Source organism: Gopherus flavomarginatus, chromosome 2, assembly GCF_025201925.1.
Source record: "Gopherus flavomarginatus isolate rGopFla2 chromosome 2, rGopFla2.mat.asm, whole genome shotgun sequence".
In the NCBI taxonomy this organism is placed as follows: domain Eukaryota; kingdom Metazoa; phylum Chordata; order Testudines; family Testudinidae; genus Gopherus; species Gopherus flavomarginatus.
This window is the reverse complement of record NC_066618.1, coordinates 292,014,106-292,039,482: the sequence shown is the minus strand read 5'-3', so window position 1 is coordinate 292,039,482 and position 25,377 is coordinate 292,014,106. Positions and strand designations below refer to the sequence as shown.

At 45.3% G+C, this 25,377-nt stretch overlaps 2 protein-coding genes across 5 annotated transcripts in view; both read left to right on the top strand.

Annotated features, from left to right (window-relative positions):
* The window catches only part of AGO2 (argonaute RISC catalytic component 2), a 141,318-nt gene that overhangs the window by 18,224 nt on the left and 97,717 nt on the right, over positions 1 to 25,377 (top strand). Inside the window, exon 1 of one of the 4 annotated variants that reach the window (XM_050940746.1) lies at positions 7,826 to 7,909. The exons of 2 other annotated variants lie outside the window; for them this stretch is intronic. The gene's annotated coding sequence lies outside the window, so the exon portion shown is untranslated. Of the gene's footprint in view, positions 1 to 7,825; positions 7,910 to 25,136; positions 25,376 to 25,377 lie in introns of those variants that run through there. One more of the 4 variants, XM_050940748.1, reaches the window with a different exon arrangement.
* LOC127045315 (uncharacterized) overlaps positions 1 to 25,377 on the top strand; it is a 127,180-nt gene that overhangs the window by 49,897 nt on the left and 51,906 nt on the right. The gene's annotated exons all lie outside the window — the stretch shown is intronic.

Here is a 25,377-nt window from a genome sequence, read left to right as displayed (position 1 = left end):
CTCTGTTGCTTCCAATTGATGTGTCCCCAATGTATATCTAAAGTTCTTATTATTAATCCCTAAGTGCATGACCTTGCACTTTTCACTATTAAATTTCATCCTATTACTATTACTCCAGTTTACAAGGTCATCCAGCTCTTCCTGTATGATATCCCGGTCCTTCTCCGTGTTAGCAATACCCCCCAGCTTTGTGTCATCCGCAAACTTTATTAGCACATTCCCACTTTTTGTGCCAAGGTCAGTAATAAAAAGGTTAAATAAGATTGGTCCCAAAACCGATCCTTGAGGAACTCCACTAGTAACCTCCTTCCAGCCTGACAGTTCACCCTTCAGTATGACCCGTTGGAGTCTCCCCTTTAACCAGTTCCTTATCCACCTTTCAGTTTTCATATTGATCCCCATCTTTTCCAATTTGACTAATAATTCCACATGTGGAACTGTGTCAAATGCCTTACTGAAATCGAGGTAAATTAGGTCTACCGCATTTCCCTTGTCTAAATAATCTGTCACCTTCTCAAAGAAGGAGATCAGGTTGGTTTGGCACGATCTACCTTTAGTAAAACCATGTTGTAGTTTGTCCCAGTTACCATTGACCTCAATGTCCTTAACTACTTTCTCCTTCAAAATTTTTTCCAAGACCTTACATACTACAGATGTCAAACTAACAGGCCTATAGTTACTCGATCACTTTTTTCCCTTTCTTAAAGATAGGAACTACGTTAGCAATTCTCCAGTCATACGGTACAACCCCTGAGTTTACCGAGTCATTAAAAATTCTCGCTAACGGGCTTGCAATTTCATGTTCCAGTTCCTTTAATATTCTCGGATGAAGATTGTCCGGGCCCTCTGATTTTGTCCCATTAAGCTGTTCAAATTTGGCTTCTACCTCAGATGTGGTAATATCCACCTCCATATCCTCATTCCTGTTTATCATCCTTCCATTACCCCTAAGCTCCTCATTAGCCTTATTAAAGACTGAGGCAAAGTACTTATTTAGATATTGGGCCATGCCTAGGTTATCCTTAACCTCCTTTCCATCCTCAGTGTTTAGCGGTCCCACTTCTTCTTTCTTTGTTTTCTTCTTATTTATATGGCTATAGAACCTTTTACTATTGGTTTTAATTCCCTTTGCAAGGTTCAACTCTACTTGGCTTTTAGCCTTTCTCACTTTATGCCTATATGTTCTGACCTCACTAAGGTAGCTTTCCTTGCTAATCCCACCCTTCTTCCACTCCTTGTAGGCTTTCTGCTTTTTCTTAATCACCTCTCTGAGATGCTTGCTCATCCAGCTTGGTCTACAACTCCTGCCTATGGGTTTTTTCCCCTTTCTTGGGATGCAGGCTTGTGATAGTTTCTGCAGCTGCGACTTAAAGTAATTCCAGGCCTCCTCCGCATTTAGATCCACAAGTTCTTCAGTCCAATCCACTTCCCTAACTAATTTCCTTAGTTCTTTAAAGTTAGCCCTTTTGAAATAAAAAACCCTAGTCCCAGATCTATTTTTGTTTATCCTTCCATCTAGTTTGAACTGAATTAGCTCATGATCACTCGAACCAAGGTTGTCCCCTACAACCATTTCTTCTATGAGGTCCTCACTACTCACCAAAACCAAATCTAAAATGGCATCCCCTCTTGTTGGTTCTTCAACTGCTTGGTGAAGGAATCCATCAGCTATCACATCCAGAAAAATCTGAGCCCTATGATTCTTGCGAGCACTTGTCCTCCAGTCTATATCTGGGAAGTTGAAGTCTCCCATGATCACACATTTCCCATTAGTTTTTACTTCATTAAAAACATTAAAGAGGTCTCTATCCATATCCAAATCAGATCCCGGTGGTCTGTAGCACACCCCAAGCACTATCTCAGGGGAGGCTCTAGTAGCTTTCTTTCCCAGTGTGATTTTTGCCCAGACAGACTCTGTCTTGTCCATTCCATCACTTCTTATTTCTTTACAGTTAACCTCCTCATTGATGTACAATGCTACTTGACCACCTTTGCCTTTATTTCTGTCTTTCCTATACAGCACATAGCCTTCAATACCCGTACTCCAGTCATGACTACTATTCCACCATGATTCTGTTATCCCTATAATATCCAGTTTCACTTCCTGCACCAGTATCTCTAGTTCTTCCATTTTGTTCCCTAGGCTCCTCGCATTAGTGTACAGACATCTTAATTTTTGCCATTTGGCTTCACTCACATTCTTTACCCTGTTAGGCACAGACATTCTACCACCAGCATCACCTGTTAGTCTGCTATCTACACTACTATGCCAATTCTTCTGTCCATGGCTGTATCCTCTCTTACTTTGTTTTCTTCCCTCTCAAGGTTAAATTCCGGCGTGGAGATCTCCCGGACATCTCCCAACCATCTCCCCCAAATTTCTAGTTTAAAGCTCTCTTAATCAAGTCGGCGAGTCTCCATCCTAGAAGTCTATTTCCCTCCTTACTCAGGTGAAGTCCATCCCGAGAGACCAGTCTTCTGTCCGTAAATGCTTCCCAATGGCCGTACATCCCAAAGCCCTCCTTATAGCACCACTGCCTGAGCCATCTGTTGATCGCCATAATCTTGTTACACCTTAGTTGCCCTTCTCTAGGAACCGGCAGAATCCCTCTTAAGATCACCTGAGCCTCGATTTCCTTTAGCGTCTTCCCCAGTCTGGCATAGTCTCCCTTGATACATTCCAGAGAGTATCTAGCCGTATCATTCATTCCCACATGAAGGACAATCAACGGATTCTTCCCTGCTCCCGCTAGGATCCTTTTCAGCCTCAGGTCCACATCCTGTATCTTAGCACCCAGCAGACAGCACACCCTTCTGTTCTCCCGATCAGCTCTAGTTACAGGCCTGTCTATTCTTCTCAGTAAGGAGTCTCCAATCACGTAGACCTGCCTTTTCCTGGTGACAGTGTGATCCTCCGGTCTATCCCCCGCACCCACTGGCTGCAAGTCCTCTCGATTCCTATTCCCCCTTGCAATCCTCCTGGGCCTCATATTTGGTGTTGCCTCCATTGACTCCTCCTCTCCTCTTGTAGGACTATCAGCTCTTCTCTTTTTCATTGCCCTCTCTCCTTCAGCGGCCACCTGCTGTGCCCCTTCTTCATTTTCCAACTCTGCAAACCTGTTCCTAAGTTCTATTTCTCCTTCACTGACCCGTCTTTTCCTCTGCCTGGTTCTCTTAGTCACATGCTTCCACCATCCACTTTCCTCCCCCAGCAGTCTCTCCTCAGAATTCTTTGGTCCTGCTTCCATCTGCACGTCTGAGCTTATCCCTTCAGCCCCCTTGTGTCTGTGTTCCATCATCTGCTCAAACCCCTTCCTAAACTCAACCAGAGTTTGCACCTGCATCTCCAGTCCTCGGATCTTTTCTTCCACCAGCTCTATCAGGCGGCACTTCATGCAGACAAAACTCTTTTCAGGTACTCCCTCCAGGATCATGTACATGCCGCAGCTTCCACATCCAGTCATCCTCATTGTGTCTTTCACTGTTATCTCTGTATCAGTCATAGCCTTCCCACCTAAAGCCTGGTAGTCAACACAACACAAACCCCCAGCAGGCACCAGACCACCACCCTATCCCTTAACTAGCTTGTCAGTTCCTCTGTCTTAGTCTCCCCTGCAACCTGCTCCAACAGAACTTCCACTGAAACTCCCCTGTTTACAGCTCTGTTTGCTGGCTGCTGCAGCTGTCTGTGCCGCCGGCTGGCTGGCTACTTATATAGGACCCCTAATCAGGTAAGCCCCACCCCCTAGTCAGGGCTCCGCTGCTCTCCCACAATACAGTCCACAAACTACAAAAACCTGCTCCAGGCAGGCAGTGTGCTGAGCAGGGCCGGCGGCCAGGCCTACGGCTGGCAGCAGTGTGCCACTAAAAATTGGCTCACATGTCGCCTTTGGTACATGTGCTGCAGGTTGCCAACCCCTGTTCTAGGTTTTCACATTGTGCTCATTGCCATAGTTGTTGAGCATTTAGTCCTCAGTCCCAAGAATAGACTCTTTAAAAACTTAAATGCAGAGGTGAAGATTTTTTGGTGGAATATTTGTCTCTTCTGACATAATACCAGCATTTCAGTAAACAAAACAAAGCCATCAGAGGCCCTGTCCCTCCCATTGATGGGTGGGGAAAGGTCTTGAGGAGGCAGAAATTGGGATTTTGTTCTAACAAAACTAATATACTTGATTCTTCCATCTTATAGAATGTGGAGTAGCACATTCTGAACAGAGAAAGAAACAGTTGGTCCTTATAGATATAGAAAATTTTGCTTTAATCCTGATTATTTTTTTTTGTTCCCACAAAAATCAAATCTGTCACAGGTGGCTAATTTGCTTGTTGTTTTAGGCCTAGTTTTGGGTGTGTGGGCACTCCTGCACTCAGCGTTGCAATGCTTATGTCTCATTTTCAGAAGTGACTTAGGCACCAAAGTCAGCTAAGCATTGCTACATTGAGTGCAACAACACTTATACCTTTAAAAAAAACTGGGCCTTAATCCATGCTCCCCCCCGCCCCCCCCCCCCAAAAAAAAGATTGTTTTTAAGGTAAAGAAAAAAGTGAATAAACTATCATGGCCAGAGATAACAAACAGGCTAATGTACATTTTCTTCCTCTTCTCAAACGAAGTAGCAAATGAATAGAGTGTATGGGGGATCTAATAAGCACCTACCCTCTTGTTTTGGTGAGGTTTGAAAACTTTAATCATTGATCCAATTTAATCTAACAGTGTAGCAATTTTGTAATTAAGGTGGCATTGAGAATTGCATTTAAAACAAGATTAAAATTCCTTTTATTTCACACTTCCATGATTGAATTAATCTCTATATTTTAACACAATAACCCTTTCTTTAGCCAACAAACTTTTGAAAGTAGGGAAATAAGTTCTTTCCCTTACCGCCTCTTCCTGCACTGCAAGAGCTGTTCTTTAGCCAATCTACCCCACTTCAGCAGCACTGGCCGGAAGGCAGGGAGATAAGCATGTATGTGACCTGCCTACCCATGGTGAATGGACCAGTGTGCTGTGAGTAGTGTATTCAGGTGGGAGTGTTGAGGAAAAGAGCAAACTTTTTGGAGGAAAAGGCATGGGGAAGCACTAGTATTTTGCTGCCTTTTCCCCTTGCTATAGCTCTGAAGTCTGCTCTACACCTAAAACATAGACCAATCTAGCTACAGGCCCATGAAAATTTTCATGCTTTGTGCAGTGTAGTTAAGTTGACCTAACCCCCATTGTACGTGCAGCTAGGCTGTCAGATTTATTTTTTGTCCTAGCTGCTGTTGCCTCTCAAATAGGTTTATTTACAACAGCAATGGAAAAAACTCTTCTGTCACTGTAGAGAGTGTTTATGCCACAATGGCTTAGCTGCAATGCTATAGCTGTGTCACTGTAGCCCTTGTAGTGTAGACATACCTTCTAACAAGTCACAGAAGGTTTGTAGTCTGGGAAAGGCAAAGGGTTGCTAATTTGTCATCTTCTGTTTTCTCCTGAAACACGGACCTCTGTCTCCTTGACTCTCTGCCTTGCCTCCTCTTCTCCTTACAGCCTGTCGTACTTCCTTGCTCCCTACTATGATCCCAGCCCAGTCCTCCTCATCAGTTCCCCTCTCTGGCCATCATTATGTCCTCCAGCCACTGCTGCCTGGCCACAATCCATCATGATCTCTATTGCCAATCAAATCCTGCTTTCCATCCCTTGCCTACAAAGCTAATATGTTAATATTTAAAAAGGGCAAGGAAATGACCTGGATAACTATAGGCTAGTCAGCCTGCAATCAGTCGATCCTGGATAAAATAATGGAACAGCTGATATGGGACTAATTCAATAAAGAATTAAAGGACTGTAATTAATGCCAATCAACATGAGTTTATGGAAAATAGCTTTTGTCTAATTTTATCTCTTTTGGTGAGACTACAAGTTTGGTTGATAAAAGTAATAGTGTTGATCTATATTTACAGCTCTGAAAGGTATTTTACTGGGTACTGCATGACATTTTGATTAAAAAACCAGAATGATACCTGGTACACATTACATGGATTAAAAACTGACAGGTCTAAAAATATTATTGTAAATAGGGAACCATAAAAATGACACACAAATTGACGGTGGTAAATAATTAAGAGAATAGGTCACTAATACGGAGAAATCTAGATCACTTGATAAGCTAGGCTCAAGCAAACTATGCATTTTCATACAGGTACATATAAATGAGTTAATCTAGGAATAAAGAATGTAGGCCATACATACAGGATGGCGGACTCTATTCTGTTGTCAAGACTGATTCCCAACTCTGGCACTTTGATTCTAAAAATTAATACTGGCCACTCCAGGCTTGTATTAAACTCCCAAGGTTACAGCTTTTCTCTGACCTTGGATGGGTAGATGCTGCCACCACCGAATTGCAAAAAATCCCTTTTGGAACCCAGGAGGGTGCACTTGGGATTTCCTTCCTGTAGGGTACCCTCAAGCCCTTTCACGTCCCCTTCATGGAAGAGCTGAGAAAGAAAACAAAGGAAACCAGCTGTTGCCACCAGCTAATTAAACAACATATGCACAAACCTCATAGGGACAGACAAATCCAATCCTGTTCTTTTTAAAAAAAAAAAAAAAAAAAGTAAATTTGATTAAGAACAAAAAGAGAGAATACATCTGGAATTTAGGCTTTTTGCTAGGTTTAAAAAAAATTACAAAGATTAAGCATCAAGATAGCTTCTTGAGGTCCAGTTTAAAGGTTACAAGCAAAACAAAAGCATCTTGAGTTAGCACAGAGGAGTCCACAAGCCATAAAGAAATGAGAGAAACCTAATTATGTCTTCCTAGACATTTCCTGATCTACATGCGTATCTGGGGTTTAAAATGAGTATAATATAATAATAGGAGATATACCTATCTCTTAGAACTGGAAGGGGCCTTGAAAAGTCATTGAGTCCTGCCCCCTGCCTTCACTAGCAGGACCAAGTACTGATTTTTGCCCCAGATCCCTAAGTGGCCTCATCAAGGATTGAACTTACAACCTTGGGTTTAGCAGACCAGTGCTCAAACCACTGAGCTATCCCTCCATGATCTGATGATTTTCATACCTGGCCCAAGCATTTACAACATACTTCCAGCCCTATCTTTCCTCCATCCTCTCTCTCCAGAGAACAACACAGCCAGATAAAGGGAAACTTTTTTCCCTCCAATTTTAAGAAGTTCTAGCCTTCCCATTGGCTCTTTTGGTCAGGTGCCCACTCCCTTCGTTTTACCTATGGATGTTTTAAACCCTTTACAGGTAAAGCAAGTAGAGAACAGCTACTAACAGGGATTTTATAAAGGCAGCAAAGAATCCTGTGGCACCTTATAGACTAAAAGACGTTTTGGAGCATGAGCTTTCGTGGGTGAATACCCACTTCGTCAGAGGCATGTAGTGGAAATTTCGGGGGGCAGGTATATATATATGCAAGCTGGAAGCAAGCTAGAAATAACGAGGTTAGTTCAATCAGGGAGGACGAGACCCTGTTCTAGCAGTTGAGGTGTGAAAACCAAGGGAGGAGAAATTTGGTTTTGTAGTTGGCAAGCCATTCCCAGTCTTTGTTTAATCCTGAGCTGATGGTGTCAAATTTGCAGATGAACTGAAGCTCAGCAGTTTCTCTTTGAAGTCTGGTCCTGAAGTTTTTTTGCTGCAGGATGGCCACCTTAAGATCTGCTATTGTGTGGCCAGGGAGGTTGAAGTTTTCTCCTACAGGTTTTTGTATATTGCCATTCCTAATATCTGATTTGTGTCCGTTTATCCTTTTCTGTAGAGACTGTCCAGTTTGGCCGATGTACATAGCAGAGGGGCATTGCTGGCATATGATGGCGTATATTACATTGGTGGACATGCAGGTGAATGAACCGGTGATGGTGTGGCTGATCTGGTTAGGTCCAGTGATGGTGTCGCTGGTGTAGGTATGTGGGCAGAGTTGGCATCAAGTTTGTTGCATGGATTGGTTCTTGAGCTAGAGTTACTATGGTGCGGTGTGCAGTTACTGGTGAGAATATGCTTCAGGTTGGCAGGTTGTCTGTGGGCGAGGAGGGGTTTTATGGCTGGCTGGCTGTCCATAAAAGGGAGCTCCCCACCTCCCTCATTTCTCGCATCTGGAAAGCAAATCTGGAAGTCATGTTGGATAATCAGCTGAACATCCGCTCCCAGTGTGATGCTGTATCTAAAAGGGCTAATGCAGTACTGGGCGTTTATAAACGGAAGTATCTCAGATAGGAGTAGAGAAGTTATTTTACCTCTGTATTTCACACTGGCATGACTGCTGCTGGAATACTGTGTCCAGTTTTGATGTCCACTATTCAAGAATGATGTTAATAAATTGGAGATGGTTCAGAGAAAAGCCACAAGAATGAATAAAGGATTAAAAAACCTGCCATTTAGTATAGAATTGATGAGTTCAATCTATTTAGTTTAATGTAGAGAAGGTTAAGGAGTGACTTGATCTTAACTGCATGGGGAGTTTAACTACATGGGGAGCAAATATTTGATGATTGGCTCTTAAATCTTGCAGAGAAAGGTATTAATGTGGTCAAATGGCTGGAAGTTGAAGATGGACAAATTCAAACAAAATGAGGCCTATTTTTTTTAACAGTGCAAGTAATTAACCATTGATACAATTTACCAATGGATGGATTCTCCATCACTGGCAATTTTTAGATCAAGATTGGAAATTATTTTAGGATATATGCTGTGATAAAGGGGAAGGTCCATCTTGCCCAGTATCCTCTCTTCTGACAGTAGCCAATGCCAGATGCTTCAGTTGGAATGAACAGAGAGGGTAGTGGGAAAGTAACTGAAATAGTTTCCTCGTGGATTGTATTTTCCAAATGGACAATCTACCCTAAATGTTCAATTATGGAGGGACAATCTACACTCATTCCTATATTTGCTTTCTACAACCAACTCTCTGTATAACTTTTCATGAGTGATGTACCTGAGTGTTCAGATTCTAGTACACCCTGCCTCGATATAACGGTGTCCTTGGGAGCCGCGTTATAGGTGAAACCGTGTTATATTGAACTTGCCTTGATCCACCCGAGTGCGCCCCCCGCCCCCCCGGAGCACTGCTTTACCGTGTTATATCCAAATTTGTGTTTTATCGGGTGACGTTATATCGAGGTAGCAGTGTATCTAAACTGTATTGTTAAATTTATTCACCTTAATTTGAGTTAGATAGTCAAATACTGGTTGTGACAAATACCAGTATTTTTATACAAGAAAATGGCATTTAACAAAACCTTTTTCTTTATTAGAAATAGTCTTCATGGGCCTGAGTATTTTAAAACTGTTCTCTAAGAAGTACAGCCTGGTGTTTTGTAGCATTAGTCTTCTGTTAAGGACTGTTAGAGAAAGATAGGAAAAAGACCTGTGACATTTTATCAATGATAAGGAGAACTCTGCTACGCAGCAGCTACTAAGACTTGCAGTGTTGTGTAAGACAGACATCAATTTGAACCTGTATTTATGTTTACATCTTTGTCTTATGTTCACGTATGCATGTTCTGTGGGATTGTGGAGTTACCCAGACACTATTTGTATTGTATTCGCATTCAAAGTCTCCAGTCAAAATTGGTGCTCCTTTAGGCTAGGCACTATACAAAGTAAGGGACGCTCTCTGTCCCAAAAGAGTTTACCATTGGGCTTGAAACAAGATTCAGCAAACAAACCAATAGGAGAGAAGTGCTGGGTAGAAGGAAAAAAGATAAATTAAAAATAATTGTTTTACATTGACTCATTATGTTCATAACTTGACTGTCTGAATAATTTAACATTTAAATAATCTCTGTATAAATATCAGTAATTCCCACTGGCTCCTTGTTTATTGTATGATTTCCTGTAGGCATCATGATAGAAATGAGGGAAGTTTTGAAGGAGGAGGGTATGGTAGCTTTATAGGAAAGGAGCTCCATGCATGAAGGGCAAGGTGGAAGAATACATAGAGACTCTTGTGGGCGATGTGAACAAGTGGTGGTTGTGGCTTTCATCACTGGTGCAGTGAAGGGGTGAAATTTAAGACACAAGAGCAGATAACTAGAGAAGACAAATTGTAAGATGCCTTAAGGTGAGGTCAAGAAGCTTAAACTTGGTGTGGTAGAAAATGAGAAGCCAATGGAGAGGTTAAACAGATGAGAAAAACGAGCAGGAGGATGACTTTTTATCAGCTATGTTTTTTTAAATTGTTTTGGAGATGTTGACATCAAAAATCGCTGTCAGATGTCTGGTCGTGTTACTGAGTTGGTCAATGAATCTTTAAAAAGGTCCATCATGGAACCTTTCCAGGTAGTTAATGAAACATTTTGAGAACCAGTTTGAGGGGGTGAGGTGCTGAGAGGAGAGATGGACATGCAGTCTCACAGACCCTTATGAAGCACTCCAGAGAATGAGAGCTAGAGAACTGCTATGCTAGACTCATCAGTTTTCTGACAAATCGATCAGTTTTAATTGGAGTGCATTTTCCATATATAACTTCAAGTGATCACTGGTTTCTCACCTGGAGATCATGAGTATGTTGTCTGCATCTGTCACTCAAGCAGGTGGTGACCAATCCAGGGTGTCTGCCCAGGTTTCATTATACCAGGAAGAACAATTAATAGGTAAGAGAACTGTTTTTGTTGTGTGGCTCACCACTGCACAGAAATGGTTGTCTAGCAGTGACCAAACCCATCACACGAAATGAATTGATAAGGTTTGGACGGGATTGGCAGTTAGGAAGGAGAGTGGATATGGGTGAGGAGACAGCTGATCAATCTGAACAATAAAAGAGGTAAAACAACTCTCTCCATTCTTTAACTTAGACAAAATAGACCTAAGACTGCACAGAAAGAACTCCCTTAAGCACTTGCCATCCGAAAGCTTATCTTATGCAGTCCTGTCCAGATAGTATGCTCAGGGCGTGACTGGGATGGGCCAGTTGGCTGCTCTGCACAGTTTGCCCTCTAAGTCTTGCCCTCCTCTCACTTTAATCCAGAAGGAGGTGATTACTCTAGTGGAGTAGACAGGGAAATTTGCTGGGCAGGGGAGAACCTCTGAAGGTACTAAAATAAGATTTTTGTTGGTTATCATCCTGCCTTGATGTAGCAAATGAGAGGATGTACGATAAGTCTGATCTGGCAGCAAGTTGGGAAAGAAAACATCTATGTTTCAAATAGCATAGAAAGGTTAGACAGATAAAGATGCACCTACTGGAGTGAAATTGGGTCTGTCTTTGTTACCTACATCTCCTTATTCTAGTCTAGACATGCTCTTAGTTTGGTTTCTCCAAGTTCTCTTACAGCAACATAGGCAACTTGTTTAGTTCACTTTTATTATCTCAAATAAGCAAAAATTAAACTTCAGAACTAAATATGAAAAGAACACTGCTAGAATTTTTTTGCAGCTGCAGCAGCTTAAAAGACTTCTTTGTTGAAATGACATTGAAGGTAGCTGCTACACCCTAGATATTGCTGCATGTATATGGAGACATCCGCACTGCTCTTCCATAGGAGATGCCTCTGCTCTATTGGCTGAGAAAATTAATACAGTCCAGATAGCAAGACCTTTCACTGCATAAAGAAACTTTATTTTGAAGGTTCCTAAAATTGTTTCGTCCCTTGATAGAAAATTTGGACATTAAAATATTAAATAAGGTCACTAAGTAACCCAACCCACTCACCCAGATCTTGCTAACCAAACTCTAAAATTTCCTTTACAAACTGAGAAAACATCATCTAACTATTAAATACAAGTTCGGGCATGTCTATACTTGGAAATTTACCAGCATAATTATCCTGGTAAAACTGTGACAGTTGAAGGCAACTGCATATGTGTTTTCCCCCTCAGGGGAAAGCACCCTCAGCGACAAGGGCACCCACTCTTAAGTTTCTGGCTCCCTAGCCATCACCTTTCCTGTGTGGAGACATGCATCTCTCTCCTTCCTGACCGGTATTCCCAGATTGCACAGTTTCCTGTCTACACTGTGAATTCCACAGCAAAGTCAGACTGCCTAAACAGGCTGGTTCTGCTGCTTTGCTTTCTTTTCAAACACTATCGAGAGGGTAAATGCCACAGCTGTACATGACCACACAGCTCTTTCTAAGTCAGCACGTGTATCATTACCTGCCTTGTGGGCAGGTGGCATATGTGTGCATTTGGTGCAAGCAGCTCATGGTCGTCAGAGACTGAGTTCAGGCTCTTGAGACCAGAGTGAACTGGAAGAAGTAAGGGAGACAGGGAGGTACAAAACTGAGACTTTCCAGGACATAGTAGAGCGATCCTATCCTCAGTCTGACAGCCTCTGTGCTGTTGAGGAGGATGGAAGTCTTGAGGAAGGAGAACCTCAAGTCGCAGTGGAGGAAAACAATCCTATAGTTGAACCCGCCTTCCAGATGATGTCATGGTATCCTCTCAAACCGATGATACCTATCCAGGTGATAAGTGATACCCTGTTATTAAGAAGAGACAGGTAATAGTAATGTGAGAGTCAGTTGTTAGAAATGTAGATGGATTTTTGATGACCAGGAGAACCACATGGTGAATTGCCTATCGAGTGTGAAGGTGGCAGACCTCTCATGACATCTAGACCGACTTGGGTGCGATGCTGGGGTGGAGCCAGTAGTTGTTGTAAACATAGGTACCAGTGATGTAGGGAAAGGTAGGAGAAACATCCAGGAGGCCAAATTTAGGCTGCTAGGTAAGAGATTAAAGTCCAGGGCCTCCATGGTGACATTCTGTGAAATGCTCCCAGTTCCACACACAAGGCTGATTACGCAGGTAGAACTTCAGGGTCTCAATGTGTGGATGAGGTGATGGTGTCGGGAGGAGGGATTTAGTTTTATTAGGAAGTGGGGAACATTTTGCGAAAGGAGGACCCTATACATGAAAGAGAGGCTCCACCTAAACCAAAACAGAACCAGGTTGCTGGCATGTGCAGTTAAAAAGGTCATAGAGGAGTTTTTAAACTAAGCTGGGGGAAAGCCAACAGATTCGAAGGAGCACAGAGTTTGGACAGGCACGTCTCTTAGGGAGGATTTATTAACAGGGTTACTCTATCAACTTCTGTCCTCTCTGTTTTCCTGGGATATAAAGTACAGTGTAGGAACTGAAGAGAAAAAAGCAAACAAAAAAGAGTCCCGTTCAGTGACATCACATGAAGGCAGACAGATATTGACAAATTTGAAAATGCTTGTATACAAATGCAAGAAGTCTAAATACTAAGAGGGGTGAACTTAAGTGCCTGGTATTGAGATGATAGGCATCACAGAAACCTGATAATCAGTGGGACATAGTAATACTACAGTACGAAATATATAGGAATGACGGAGTAGCTGGCACTCTTGGGGGTGTGGCTCTATATGTGAAAGAAAGAATAGAGACAAATATAGTTAAAACCTTAAATGAATCAAACAGTACCGTGGAATCTGTATGAATAGAAATTCCATGCTTAAATAATAAGAATATAGCAGTAGGAATATAGTGCTGACTATATGAGTAGGATGGTGTTTATGAAATGCTCAGGGCGATTAGAAAGGCTTCAAAAACAGAAAACTCAGTAATAATGGGGATTTCAACTATCCTCATATTGACTGGAAAGGGGGGCCCCATGAGCCGAGACAACACTAGGTTAAGATCCCAGGTTGGAGCAGGGAGTCGGACGTTAGGGTATAAACGTTCCAGCCCCTTCAGGAATCTAGACACCGTCGGGTGAGAAAAAACGGAGCGGCCATCCCCACCGGGGTGAAAGGTGGAGATAGCTGCCAGGTGGACCCGCAACGGCGATATCGCCAGACCCTGTTGTTTGAGGGACCAAACATAGTCTAAGATATTGGCCACCGAAACTTCCATAGGGCGGAGACCTTTCTCCACGCACCAACAGGAGAAACGCTTCCACTTGGCCGAGTATGTCGCTCTAGTGGAAGGCTTCCTGCTGCCCAAGAGAACCTCCCGTACCGGGGTGGAGCAGCACAGTTCAGAACCGGTCAGCCACGCAGGAACCACGCCGCTAGGTGCAGCGACTGCAGGTCTGGGTGACAGAGAGTCCCGTGTTCCTGGGTGATCAGGTCCGGGTGAAGGGGCAGGGGAACTGGGTCGGCTATGGCCAGGTCCAGCAGCATGGGGTACCAATGTTGCCTGGGCCACGCCGGGGCTACCATGATCACGCGAGCCCTGTCCCTGTGCACCTTCAGAAGGACCCTGTGGACCAGTGGGAACGGGGGAAACGCGTAGTACAAGTGGGTCGACCACGGAATAAGGAAGGCATCTGCTATAGACCCGGGCTCCCTGCCCTGAAAGGAGCAGAACGCCTGGCACTTCTTGTTCCACCCGGACGCGAAGAGGTCCACACGGGGATAACCCCACCTCTGGAAGATGGAGAGGGCGACGTCCGGGCGAAGGGACCACTCGTGTGATAGGAAGGATCTGCTCAGGCGATCTGCCAGCGTGTTCCGTACTCCGGGGAGGAAGGAAGCCGTGAGGCGAATGGAGTGGGCTACACAAAAGTCCCAGAGTCGCATCGCCTCGTGACATAGGGGAGAGGATCTGGTGCCGCCCTGCTTGTTGATATAGTACATGGTCGTCGTGTTGTCGGTAAACACCGCGACACAACGACCTTGAAGCTGGTGACAGAACGTTTGACAAGCAAGGCGGACCGCTCTCAACTCCCGCATGTTGATGTGCATCTTCACCTCCTGCGGGGACCACAGGCCCTGTGTTCTCAGGGTTCCCAGGTGGGCCCCCCAGCCGAGATCTGAGGCATCCGTTGTCAGGGACACCGAGGGCTGAGGTGGGTGGAAAGGGAGCCCTGCACACACTACGGACTGGTCTAACCACCAGCCGAGAGAATCTAACACCCCCTGGGGGATTGTGATCAGCATGTCTAGCGGCTGCCTTGCCGGCCGGTAATGTTCGATGAGCCACAACTGGAGGGGCCTCATGCGGAGCCGAGCGTAACCGGTCACAAATGTGCATGCTGCCATGTGGCCTAACAGGGTTAGACATGTCCGTACTGATGTCAAGGGGGCTGCCCGCAAACGCTGAACGATCGCCGACAATGCCTGGAACCTCGGCAACGGCAGAAGAGCCCTGGCCACGGTGGAGTCCAGGACGGCCCCGATGAACTCCACCCTCTGCGTGGGGATCAGGGTGGACTTGTCCATGTTGATCATGAGGCCCAAGGTAGCAAACAGGCCGGTGATCACGCGGACGTGGCTGCAAACCTGTAGTTCTGATGTGCCCCGAATTAACCAATCGTCTAGGTAAGGGAACACGTGGATACGACTGCGCCGAAGATGTGCCACAACGACTGCCATGCATTTTGTAAATACCCTCGGGGCCGTAGAAAGGCCAAATGGGAGGACTGCAAATTGGTAGTGAAGGGGGCCCACCACGAATCGAAGGAAACGTCTGTGGTGTGGCCAAATGGCGATGTGAAAATAAGCGTCCTGCATGTCGAGGGCGGCGTACCAGTCTCCCGGATCCAGGGATGGGATAATGGTCCCCAGGGATACCATGCGGAACTTCAACTTCGCTAGGTATTTGTTGAGCTCTCGCAGGTCGAGGATAGGCCTGAGGCCTCCCTTGGCCTTGGGGATCAGAAAGTAGCGGGAATAAAACCCCTTGCCTTTCTCGTTTTCCGGAACCGCCTCTATAGCTCCTTTGTTGAGGAGCGTCTGTACCTCCTGTCGAAGGAATTGCTCGTGAGAGGGGTCCCTGAAGAGGGACGAGGAAGGGGGGCGGGAAGGAGGAAACGATATAAACTGCAGGCGGTATCCCGTCTGCACCGTACGCAAGACCCAGCGGTCCGATGTTATTTGGGTCCACGCCTGAAGGAAAAACGAAAGGCAGTTGGAAAACGGGGGAAGGATCCGTGGGGGAAACTGTTACTGCGCCCTCGGGCGCATCTTCAAAACGAAGGCTTGGGTCCAGGCGGGGGCTTAGAGGAGCTTTGATTCTGCCCCCCTTGGTTCCCCGAATGCCTACACCTTCCATTCCTGCCACGACGCCTATTGAGGTCCTGCCGTTGGCGGAACTGGGGGTATGGCCTGCGCTGCTGCTGCTGCTGTGGCCGGAAGGGTCTGCGCTGCGTTCCCGGCGTGTGCATCCCTAGGGAGCGCATAATGACCCGATTGTCTTTGAGACTCTTAAGTCTGGGGTCTGTCTTTTCCGAAAACAGGCCCTGGCCTTCGAACGGGAGGTCCTGGATGGTATATTGGAGCTCCGGTGGAAGGCCAGAGACCTGCAGCCAGGAGATACGGCGCATCGTTACCCCCGAGGCGAGGGTGCGGGCTGCCGAGTCTGCAGCGTCTAAAGAAGCTTGCAACGAGGTTCGTGCAACCTTCTTGCCCTCGTCCAGAATGGCCGCAAATTCTTGGCGGGCGTCTTGTGGCAGCAGCTCTTTGAATTTGTCCGCTGCCACCCACGAGTTAAACGCGTATCTGCTGAGCAGGGCTTGTTGGTTCGAAACCCTGAGCTGCAGGGCCCCAGCCGAGTAGACTTTGCGTCCAAGGAGGTCCATACGTCTGGCCTCCTTGGATTTGGGGGCTGGAGCTTCCTGCCCATGACGCTCCCTCTCGTTCACCGACTGCACCACCAGGGAACACGGTGTCGGGTGGACATGGAGGTACTCGTAGCCCTTGGAGGGGCCATGTACTTCCTCTCGACGCCCCTCGCCGTAGGGGGGATGGAGGCCGGTGACTGCCAGATTGTATTGGCGTTGGCCTGGATCGTCCTAATGAAGGGTAGGGCGACCCTGGTGGGAGCATCAGACGAGAGGATGGTGACGATCGGGTCCTCGATCTCAGAGACCTCCTCGGCTTGCAGGCTCAGATTCTGAGCCACTCGCCTAAGGAGGTCTTGGTGCGCCCTGAGATCCAGCGGGGGAGGGCTACTGGAGGAGGTGCCAGCCACCGCTTCATCAGGGGAGGAGGATGAGGAGACCCCCGGCAAGAAAGTGTCCAATGGGGGGTCTCCCTCGGCCCTCGCCTCTGTCTCAGGAGCCAGAGCAGAGTCTTGCTGCTTGGATCCTTCCTCTCCATCCGGGGAGGGAGGGGGGCGAGACAACGAAGCTTCCGGCACCCTGTGCTCCGCCGTCGCAGGCCTAGCAGGAAGCTGTTGGGGGCCCTGGGCTTGATGGTATGCCCAGGGGGTCCAAAACCCCCACTGCTGCGGACCTTGGTCCTGTTGCGGAGGGTCTTGGAATAGTGCCGCCTGCCTGTCGGTGCCCAGCGCATACACGCTGTCTGTCTGTGAAGACACCGACGGCTGCCTAGAAGGCCATGGCGGGGCCGACCCCGGCTGGTAAGGGTCTGCGCGGGTCGGCACCGAAGATCTTCTCGGTGCCGGGGATCGGTACCGGGAGTCATAGTGGTGCCGGGATCGGGACCGGGTTCTGTCTCAGTGCCGGGATCTGGACCGGTACCGGCCGCTGCTTCGGTGCCGGGATCGGGACCGGGACCTGCCACCGACGCGGTGCCGGGAGGTCGACCGGGACCTGCCACCAGCTCGGTGCCGGGAGGTCGACCGGCGCGGTGAGTGACGGCGGGACTGGCTCCTGGAGTCACGGAGCCGGTATCGGCGGCTGGAGTCAGACCGCGACCGTCTGGAGGTCGATCGGTGCCGCGAGTGCGACCGGTACCGCCGAGGGGAGCGGTGCCGGGACTGCGAGCGGTGGTGGGATCTTGATCGACCGTGGCGTCGGGACCTGGATCGCGAGCGCGAGTCCCGAGACGGTGCCGACATCATGGGCTTGCCTCTAGATGCGACCCGCACCGGAGTTACCGGGGGTGGCAGCTGAGTAGACTCCGTTAGGGCGATAAGGTCCCGTGCCGAGGCAAAGGTCTCCGGCGTGGATGGGACCAATAGCTCAACCCCAGATCTTATGGGGGAGCTTGGCGGCACCGGACTCGACGGACCCACCGGGCCCGGAGTCGACGGTGCCGGTGGCGCCGCGGCCGATGTCGATGCCGGGCGCTCCAATCGGGTCTGCCTGGCTGGAGTAGCAGACGCTGACGGTCTTGCCTCTGCACCCGTTGCCAGAGAAGGTCGGTGCCGGGGAGTCGTGCCGGTGCGATCCGGTGCCGGCGCCGAGATCACGGCCTGCGAAGCCGCCGGGTCAAGTGCTGCCTCCATGAGGAGAGTCCTGAGTCTTTGGTCTCTCTCCTTTTTTGTCCTGGGCTTAAAAGCCTTGCAGATGCGGCACTTGTCCGATCTGTGCGATTCCCCCAGGCACTTCAGGCACGCGTCGTGGGGGTCGCTGGTAGGCATAGGCTTCTTACAGGCCGCACACTGCTTAAAGCCCGGCGAACCAGGCATGAGCCCGGTGCCGGGTGACGGGAAGGGCTACAGCCCCTGGCGAACAACTATCTACAATACTATTTACACCTAATTACTTAACTAACTACACTTAACGATCTAACTAACAACTGTAACAATAACGATAGTTAACAAGGAGAGCTAGGGACGTGGAGGACAGCTATGCCGCGCTCCACAGTTCCAACGACCGACACGGCGGTAAGAAGGAACTGAGGAGCGGGTGGGCCGGCAAAGGCATATATCGAGCGCCATGGCGGCGCCACTCCAGGGGGCGACCTGCCGGCCCACTGGAGTTGCTAGGGTAAAAAAGTTTCCGACGAACGTGCACGCGTGGCGCGCACACCTAACTGGAATGGATGTGAGCAACACATCTCGAAGAACAACAGTTACAAAGGTGAGTAACCGTCTTTTCAACTATCCTCGTATTGACTGGATACATGTCACCTCAGGAAGGGATGGAGAGAAACAATTTCCATACGCCATTACTGACTGCTTCTTGGAGCAACTAGGCCTGTAACTGAGAAAAGGAGATTAAATTATTTATTCTTGACTTAGTCTTAAGTGGCACACAGAATCACCAAGAGGTGAAATAACTGAACTGCTTGGTAACAGTGATCATAATGTAATTAAATTTAACATCCTTACTGGGGGTTTGGGGAATGCCAAGGCACCCACCGCGGGAGCATTTAACTTAAAGAGGGGAGCTACACAAAAGTGAGGCGGCTGGTTAAATGGGAATAAAAAGAAACAGTCACAAGAGTGAACTGCCTGCAAGTTGCGTGGAAACTTTTTAAAATCATCATAATAGAGACCTAAGCTATATGTGTACAATAAACAAAATAAAAGCAGTATGAGAACCAAAAAATGCCGTCATGGCTAAACAACAAAGTAAAAGGCAGTTAAAGGCAAAAAGACATTTCAAAAATTGAAAGTTAAATCCTAGTGAGGAAAATTGCCAGAATTTATATTCCTTTCTAGTCAAGTGTACAAGTGTAGTTAAGCAGACCCAAAAGAATTTGAAGAGCAGTTAGCAAAAGACATAAATTAACAGCAGGGTATTTGTTTTGTTTGTTTTAAAGTACATCAGAAGCAGGAAGCCTGCCAAACAATCAATGGGGCCACTGGTGAATTGAGGTACTAAAGGAGCACTCAAGGAAGACAAGGCTGTTGTGAAGAAGCTAAATGAATTCTTTGCATGTGTCTTCACTACAAAGGTTGTGAGGGAGATTCCCCCACCTGAGCCATTCTTTTTAGGTGACAGATATGAGGAACCGTCCCAGATTGGGTTGTCAATAGAGAAGCTGTTGGAACAAATTGATGAATTAAACCATGGGCCAGATGGTATTCACTCATCAGTTTTGAAAGAACTGTGGTATGTCACCTATCACTTAAATCAGTGTCTTTACCAGATGACTGTCAGATAACTAATATGCCAATTTTTAAAAAAGGCTTCAGAGGCAACCTGGCAATTAAAGGCTGCCAAGCCTATCTTCGATACCAGGCTAATTGCCAGAGTGATGTCGTTCTTCAACTACGAGAAAGGGACCAACAGACTTTCTCCATTGGATCATATGAACTGGAACCATAAACTCCCTGAACATTAAATCTCACCAAATGAGGGTCAATCCATTCTCATCATCATATCCACTTATTGTACTCCACACCGGAACATAGCCACTTTATGAACTTCATATCCTCATATCTCAATGTACTTTGACCCATCAACCTTTTACCTCCAATCGGGGATATTGCAGATTATGTATTCCTTATGCCACCAAATCTTAAACCAAACTTTGCACCCTCGATAATCTGTATGTTATTTCCTGATAACCAGAAACTTCTATGCTTAAACTCTGTACCGTTCACTTTTTTTTAACATCATCTTAATAAAGAATTATCAGCTTCATTGATGAACATGATATGTTGGGGAAGAGTCAATCAGCTTTGAGGCATATTTTCCTTTTACAATTCTCTGAGAATTCTTTGAGGAGGTTAGCAAACTTTAAAAAAGAGTGAGCCAGTGGATAGCGTACTGGACTCAAGAACGCTTTTGACAATGTCCCTCATTGAAAGGAGGCAATTTAGATAAGAGGGAAGTTCCTCTTATGGATCAGTAACTGCTTAAAAGATAGAAATAAAGGGTAGGAATAAATGGTCAGTTGTCACAGTGAAGAGTGGGCTCCCTCAAGGATTTGTACTGGGACCGGTGCTGTTCAACATATTCATGAATAATCTGGAAAAAGTAAATATTGAGGTAGCAAAGTTTGCAGACAGTACAAAATTACCCAAGATAGATAGTCCAAAGCTGCCTGTGAAGTTACAAAGGAATCTTAGAGAACTGAGTGGCTGGGCATCAAAAATGGCACATGAAATTTAGTGTTGATAAAGGCAGAGTAATGCACATTGGAAAACTTCATCCCAGCTATTGTGTATATATACAAAATGATGGGGTCTAAATTAGCTGTTACCACTCAAGAAAGGGATTGGTCATGGATGGCTTTCTGAAAACATCTGCTCGATATGCAGCAGCAGTCAAAAAAGCTAACAATGTTAGGAATCATTAGGAAGGGGCTCGATAATAAGACAGAAAATATAATACCACTATATATGTCCACACCCTGAGTACTGTGTGGTCACTCCATCTAAAAAAGATATAGTAGAATTGGAAAAGGTACAGAGAAGGGCAACAAAAATGATTAGGGGTGTGGAACAGCTTCCGTATGAGGAGAGATTAAAAAGACTGCGAATATTCAACTTGGAAAAAAAGACGACTAAGGGGGGATATGATAGAGGTCTGTAAAATCATGAATGGCGTGGAGAAACTGAATAAGAATGTGTTTTTTGCCTCTTCACATAACACAAAAACCGCGGGTCACCTAATGAAATTAATAGGCAACAGGTTTAAAACAAACAGAATGCAGAGAGTCAATCTGTGGAACACGTTGCCAGGGTATGTTGTGAATGCCAAAAGTGTAAGTGGGTTCAAAAACTAATTACATAAGTTCACAGAGGATAGGTCAATCAACGGCTGGTCAGTCAAGATGGTCAGGGATGCCACCCTATCTCTGGGTGTCCCTTAACCTCTGACTGCCAGAAGCTGGGACTGAATGAAAAGGGATGGATCACTTGCTAATTGACCTGTTATGTTCATTCTCTCTGGAGCACTAGATACTGGGCTAGAGGGATCGTTGACCCAGTATGGCCATTCTTATTTATTCTTAAAGTAAAAACATTACAGAAAAAACATATTAAAAACAATAAAAGAATCTACACATATGTTTAAATAAGATTTCCAGATATCACTCCCTGACTCCAATAAGGGCTCTGGCCGGTGAAAAATCCTTCAGACCACACCTAGGGTTTTTTCTGTTGTCACAAATTCATAATAGCTGTTAGCTCAGAACAAGTATGCCCAGGAATCTGAGAGTTCCTTCTTTTTCTCATTCAAGTTTTGGGGCTTGTCTGCACATAAACTGCTACGGCAGCACAGCTGCATTGCTACAGTGAAGACACTATCTGTACTAGCAGGAGGGTTTCTCCCATCAGTGTAGGTACTCAGCCTCTCCAAGAGGTGGCACTAGGTCAACCGGAGGATTCTCCCATCAACCTGGCACTGTCTATACCTGGGGTTAGGCTAGTTAACTGCATTGCTCAGGGATGTGGATTTTTCACATTCCTGAGCAACATAGTTATATTGACCTAATTTCCTAGTGTAGATGGTCTTTTCTCATCTAACAGATGCTAGCGGACAATGGGTTTTTCCATGGGGCACAGCTTCAAAAAAGAGATCCAGAGATGGATAATTTGCATTCCCTTCCTCCCAAGTATTTCCTAGGAAACCTACTCAGCTGAGAATTTGATCTTGCTTTAAGAGAGTTCTTTGAAACTCCTAACACTTGCCAGGGTTTACATTAGTCCTGCTTCCCCCTTAAAGAAGTTGCATACGATTCCACAATAATACATCAACATTTGCATTTTTAATATCTTGAACTAAAATACTTATAATTAACTGAATACTGTTTAACTTAATTCAGTAAGAGGGTGTTAGAGGAAATTGCAATATCTGTCACCATAACTATTCAGAGAGATTTCGTTGTGTAGACAAATCCGTAGGCCTAACTAGTTTGGAACATTTCTAATTGAACTAAGGGCATGTCTAAATAGAAATTGGAGTAATTTATTGCCAAAAACCACAGTTAATGCAGAGTTATGGTTGGCCAGCAGTGCCTCGAACATCAAAGGCACCAGTATTTAAACATCTGGAAATCAGGACATAAGGAATTAAAGTAAAATAACTCTATACTTTCTGGGTTTAAAAACACAAATTTAAGGTACAAGATTGTCTCGAAAATGAGTATTCCACAGCAAGGACTAAGGTAGACTTCGGAGTGGGGAGAAGGAGAACACCTAATAAGATGAGTGGATGAGTTCACACCTCTGAAAGCTGTTGTCAGGATGTACTAATCTCTGTATACATGTGGATTTTAGAGCATTTTGAAAATTTAAAAGAAGCTCCTGTTGTAGGACACTGTGTACTGGGAACCTCTTGGCCAAATGAGTCCACTGTGTTCCAGTAACTCTACTCCTGGCTCTAATGTTGCACAACAATATTCTGATGGAGTGGTATTGCCACCACAGTTAAGGTTGCACCAGGATTTCCATTTTAATTGGGGGATGGTGGGCGAAGATCGACATAAAGTCTGTCTTTTGGGTTAGAGTAGAATTCCTAAATGTTGATTGTAATTTGTGTGTTGTTCATTTTTTCTATAGCAGTTTTTTGTGGAATAATGTAATTTGAAGTTGCCTGTGACTTTTTAAATGGACCATGTAGCTAACACTTTTATACTAGTGTCTCTCACTTCCCTTTTTCACAGAAACTACAGCACTTTGACATTGATAGGTGTGAATCTTTTGGTTTCCATAGACTAGATGAACTATTGTAGAAAGGTCAAATTTGTTTTCTGTGGTTTTTTTCATTAGAAACATAATAAATCTTTTTACTGAGGACAGTATACTGATACCTTATTAATCAAAGTTGGCTTACTTTAGTACTTAAATTAGGGCTTTCTTATGGCTGGGTTTCCTGTCAACTCCAGACTGGATTGTTGTAGTGCATTTTGCACAGGATGGCTTGATTTTAAATTCTTCATTTAAAGGAGTAGTCTAAAAAGTTTCTTTAAATCAATGGTTTTCAAACTTTTTTCCCAAAAGAAAAGTCAATTCCCATCTGTTGATGGTAAAGCTAAACCATTTGTATCTATTTTCATGTAATAAATATAGGTTAGCTGCTTCTCAGGCTAAAACTGCTGTTTGATAAACATTACTTATCTCCTTCAAGCAATGACCTTTCTTATTTTGTCTTTAGTCTTCATTTTTATGCTACAGTAAAAAGAGAAGCTATTTCTAATTCATTAAACAATAACTTACACAAATGTAGAGTGACGGATTATGTTCTCTGTGCCTGGGTAATCTTAATTATGCCCCTCTCTCTCTAGATAGATTCATTATGAAACTTTTGATTACAGAACCACATATCTTTTTCACAGGGACCTCTGCTTCATTTCCTCTTGTCCTCATGACTGTATATATGGCCTCAAAAGCTGCACCTAAATACATTTAAAAAGAAAACTTCTTGTGCTTTGTTTTGTGCTCATCACCATAGTATCTAGTGTCTCAAACAATTAATTAATTAATCTTCATAACACTCCTATGAAGTTGGAAAGTACTGTTATTCCCATTTTACAGTTGAGGAGCTGAGAGACAGATTAAGGCCAAAATTTGCTAATGTTGGGTCCTCAGTGATGGAGACACCTGTGACCTAATTGTTTTTCATAGGTGCTGAGTAACCTCAATTTACACTAACTCGAATAGGAATTGTGTTCTGTGGTTCTGAAAATTCGGTCTTTTGAGCCTCAAATCTGACACCCAGAAAATGAGCAGATAGTGGCTATCTCCTGAAAATTTTGCTTTAAGACACCCAGATTTTTAAAGGTATTTAGGCATTGCTGCGCTCAGCACACTGTCTGATTTAGGTGACTAAATCTCCTTTTAAAGGTTTAGATTTATAAGTGACTTGTTCAATGTCACGTTAGAAGTCAGGAAATGCCAGAATTTATTGTTTTTGAACCCTTTGCAACCTTAACTACTATTTTTAATGTAGTTTAGAATGCTCGGTCTTTGTGTTTGGCTTCAGTATTTGGGAGTAGCTCCATTTTGCGAATACTGAAGCCAAGCACTAAAGACTTAGGGCATGGCTACACTTGCAGATGTAGAGCGCTGTGAGTTACACCCACCTTCGGAGAGTGCAGTATGGAAAGTGCTGCAGTCTGTCCACACTGACGGCTGCTTGCTTACTGGCATGGCCACATTTGTGGCACTTGCAGCAGCATTGGGAGCGGTGCATTATGGCAGCTATCCCAGCATGCAAGTAACTGCAGTGTGCTTTTCAAATGGCGGGTGGATGGGGTGGAGTGTGACAGGGAGTGTGTTGTGTGTATGTGGGGGGAGAGAGTGGGTTTTTGGGGGGGCTGAGAGCATGTCAGCATGCTGTCTTGTAAGTTCAGACAGCAGCAGACCCCCCCTGCCCCTCTCTCTCGCACACAGCATTCCACACTAATCTGTCTCGGAGCACACTTATCTGGCTCAGAGCAGATAAGCAGCTGACTGTCAGAAATGGAGCTTTCAAATGGCATATCCGCATTTCAACAGCGAGTTCAAAACAATAAGAAGAGTGGCCACTTGACTTAAGGGGATTGTTGGAAGTTTCCAGAGGCTGATCAGAGCCCAGTAATGCGACCCCTCATCTTCACTGGCGCCACAGCGCACTAGTGGGGGTACAGCAAGGTGGAATACCAGCAGGGCTGTAGCCATGGAGTCAGAGCACTCTACGTGCCTTGCCAGTGTGGACCGGTAGTGAGCTAGTATGCCCAGGGCTCCTTTATTGCCCTGCAACTTGCAAGTGTAGCCAAGCCCTTAGCATAGTAATTTTGTGAGGAGCATTGTGGCCAAGTAATGAGCTTTAAGTCCTCCATATTAGGCAACTGGGTCCTAGTTCCAGCTCTTAAAGAAGTTCTTGTTCAGCTTCCCAGGT